The sequence below is a fragment of the Kryptolebias marmoratus genome, linkage group LG15, assembly GCF_001649575.2.
Source record: "Kryptolebias marmoratus isolate JLee-2015 linkage group LG15, ASM164957v2, whole genome shotgun sequence".
NCBI classification, from domain to species: Eukaryota; Metazoa; Chordata; class Actinopteri; order Cyprinodontiformes; family Rivulidae; genus Kryptolebias; species Kryptolebias marmoratus.
The window spans coordinates 34,940,841-34,944,798 of record NC_051444.1 but is presented as its reverse complement, the minus strand read 5'-3'; the positions used below and the strand labels follow the sequence as shown (position 1 = coordinate 34,944,798).

Here is a 3,958-nt window from a genome sequence, read left to right as displayed (position 1 = left end):
CAGTGGCTACAACAGATCCCAGGAACAACATCAGACATCTCAGTCCAGAAATGTGCAGTTCTAGGCACAGCCAAGATACTGCGCAGAACCCTCAAGCTCCCNAGGCCTCTGGTAGAGGACCCGAGCTCAGAGGATGAAACACGGTTGCCTAGCGACGGACACAGCCGAGGTGAGCTGCTATCAACCCGCGTCTTTTTAAAATGGCCATCCGATACCTCACCATCTTGCCGACGTGAGTGGGAAGACGCACATCCCAGGATGAACAGCGTCAGTGACAATGAAAACAATAAAAACAATGTGTGGCCCGGTGTGCTGTATGATATCAGACAGAATGGATCAGTAGAGAAACATTACAGACCCGTCAGAACCCAGAAGAACCAGACATCAGACATCAGTGTCTCTTAATCCCTCATTCAGCTCCTGAGACCCATATGGTACAGAACATTTTGCTGTGATCAAATAAGTTACTTTTGGTGCTTTAAGTAGACTATTATGGTTTGATTATTGGATTAGGATGTTGAGTTTAGATGGTACGTTTTTTCATATAGTAATAATCAAAATAATATAAACGGTATTTTAAAGAACAAATCATACTAATAGATTAACAGTAAATAAATAAATATTGTGAAGAGAAACAGTTTGTTTGTCCTACATTAAAATAGTTTGTTAGGGATTTCTGTGTAGGAAAAATGTTTATATCTTTACTACCATAAAGATAAACTTTAAGTTAAAGTTTTTACAGTGTTCTGTGATCAATATTATTTTATTAATGGGTTTACCAGTTTGGATAACCTGACTTCCTATCAAGCTATAAGAATGAAGGAAAACCTGCTAACCAATGCCTCAGACACAGACCTGCAGCCCAGGTATGTGAAATAAATATTTATTTTATTTTTTAATAAAATAATAAATATTCTAAATAAATATTTATAAATCTTTGTTTTACTACGTAAAGTTGAATTTAACTCTAATTTTTCACATGAAATAGAATATTTTAATAGTATATCCCAAATCCTGATACACAAAATCTTAGATGAGAAAAACAAAGGTAGAATACAATGTTTTTATTTTATATTTTTGCTGTGATTTTGGGATTAATTGTACAGCACTTTGGGCAACTCTGGTTGTCTTAAATGTGCTTCATGTTGCTTGATGGTATACTTAATTGTTACGATGACTACAGTCAGAGGCTGCTTTTATTCTGAAGGGTCCAGCGGAAGTTGTGCGTGTTGTCGCTGGTTTTAGCGGTTCGTGACTGTCAGTCTGACCGAGGCAGGAGCACTGTGAGCCCGCAGACTGAGCGACCGGAGCCCGCTGAATTCACAGCATCTATCCGACCTCTTCTACAACACGGAACAGACTCGTTCGGGTAAAGAGTTCCGGTAAGTTAGCGGATTATTAGACGAGTAAAGTACCGATTTTAACTGATGTCTCTGTTATGACACTTTATGAATAGTTTAACTCAGTATTTTATTAGGCTAGAACATAATATGTGGTCTGGTAAATGACAGAAAAGTACAATAAATAACTTGAGAGTTACTCCTCCGTAGTAAACATTTCCATGTAGTTTAAAGCCATTTGACAGTTGTTGTTTTTTAAATATTGACAAATTTTGACAGGAAAGTGACAGCTTGATATTTAAATTTAAGATCATAAACACTTCTTATTATTTGATTTGATCATTCCTGATCAATTCCTTGTGCTGAAATTGAAGACAGTGTTTTTAATAAAAACCTGCCTGTTTGCAATTTGTGCTTGAAGAATAGTTTGTTTCAATAAGCAGAAAATCTTTTTTATTGTTTTTAGGCAATTTTCAGCAGTTTTCTAAACTTTCTTGTAATTTAAACATTGATTGTGCTCACATACTGTTTGCTTCCATGCAACAATGCAATCCAGTTTAATGATTTAAAGATTAAGTAAAAGATAAATTACCTCAAAGAGTTTATAAATCCATTCAAAACACAAAGGACTGGATTATTATAACAGACAGTTCATGATGATTATTGTGTATCATATAATAAATTATTGGACCTACTGACCCAAAATCTGATATGATTTTGGCTGAGTTGTTAAAGTTAAAATTATCAGAGCAACAGCTGAAATTCAGCAGATGTACAATTAGCGAAATATTAAAGAATCTGCACCTACTACAGAAACATTGTCTCCTTAGCAGGAAGGAGCAAAGGTGAAACTGAACCGCCTGATTCTTTGCTTAAAGCAGTACATCTCTGTAAGGAACAACATTGTAATCTTGTAACATATTTTTCTTGGTCTGTTAAAATTGACCATAAATGTTTTGTTCTACAAATTCAAATTTGAACAAAGACACACAGGACCCGTCTACCGAGGACTTTGTGAAAGCAGAGTTCATGGACTGGGTCACTCTGTGGAGGGCAGAGCTCACCATCTGCTTTTTAATGTAGTTATTCTGAATTTAATCTTGTTAAAACTGGAGGGTGACCTTTCACAGGGCAGCAGGTCATCAGTTTGGTGTTTGAGGAGGAAAGGTTGCATTAAAGCATTAATTTAATCAACAGAAATCCAATTAATGAGTCATTCCTTCCTCCTGTCTGCTTGTTAACTCTCATCTCATTAACACATCTCATTAACAAACTGCAGTCGGTTTAATACCATTATTTTGAACAAACACAAGTCATCTTTAGAATAATGTCTTGTCTTTCATTTGAGCTTTATGCAGCCTCATTAATTGTCTTAAAAAGGTTAAAATAATTAACTCACAGTTTTTGGTTCCATTTAGTTAAAGTACCCTTATTGTACAAAATTGTATTTTTCAGAATAGCAGAAAAAAGCTTAAAATTTCCTAAGTTACACAAAGTACATTTCTCACAGTTTTTTCTTTCCTTTCAGTATTTACTCTTGTCTTTAGAGGCAACCAAGTCCTCCATTTCTGTGAGCTTGTTGATAGTTTTTTCTGCAGATTTTGCCAATTCCAGTTTGATTTAAACCTTTCTTTACATTAGTGTTTATTTATAACAGTAGATGGTTGAATGTTGATCTAGGTTAAATTAATTTTTCTGAATTGGCATAAATTATTTTAATTATGCATTTTTTCCAAATAGGAAAGAAATGAACAAAATGTTCATTTGTTCAATGAACAAATGAACAAAATGTTCATTTCTTTATGAAAATAATCTCTTGCGTCCAAATATTTAAGACCCCCTGAATAAAGAATAAAGACCCAGCTGCAACGTTAAAAAGATCTGCCAGAATATGAATGGTCTCTGCATTGTTTAGAGAAATTTTCGGGACTATATTAAGAACCCAGTGTGCTCTCAGTTACATGACATAAATCATTATAGATTCATGATGATTTGGGGTGGTATGGGGGGAGCATGGTGAAAGTGTATTGTGGTCCTGGAGGGAGTGTAGGGGCAGCTAATCATGGTCCTGAAGCATGGTGGCAGTATATCATGGTCTTGGGCTGACTGTGATGACAGTGTATTGTGGCCCGGGGGGAGCATGGTAGAAGTAACAATGCCTCATGGCAATAAATCTTGTACTGTTGAAAAGCCTTTTATTTCTCCTTAAATCGTACCACATTTCAAGGAAAATAAATTTGTGGGTTAAGCAGCAGAGTTGAATATATGGATTTTCCCAATAAAAAACTTGCCAAATTTTCTCTACCATTACCAAATTGTCTATTCTGCTGTAGACTCTTGTTTGGTATTTATAGGATTGGATGAATGAAGTGTGAAGAAACAAGAAATTTTGGCAATTTAACAATTTATTCATTCAACAAGTAGCATGTGGAGGAACCATAAACAGTTACAACTGCCTGGCACCTACTCCTCATGCTTGATTACATCCTATTCTTCAACCAGCATTAGTGACATGTCAGCTACAGGTGCTGGTCATAAAATTAGAATATCATGAAAAAGTAGATTGATTTCAGTAATTCCATTTAAAAAGTGAAACTTGTATATTATATTCATACATT

The 3,958-nt window shown here is 35.2% G+C and overlaps 1 protein-coding gene across 1 annotated transcript in view; it reads left to right on the top strand.

Annotated features, from left to right (window-relative positions):
* The first annotated feature begins 1,262 nt into the window (after positions 1 to 1,262).
* LOC108251151 (tetraspanin-18-like) overlaps positions 1,263 to 3,958 on the top strand; it is a 55,804-nt gene continuing 53,108 nt past the window's right edge. The window contains exon 1 of the mRNA XM_017441345.3: positions 1,263 to 1,382. The gene's annotated coding sequence lies outside the window, so the exon portion shown is untranslated. The remainder of the gene's footprint in view (positions 1,383 to 3,958) is intronic.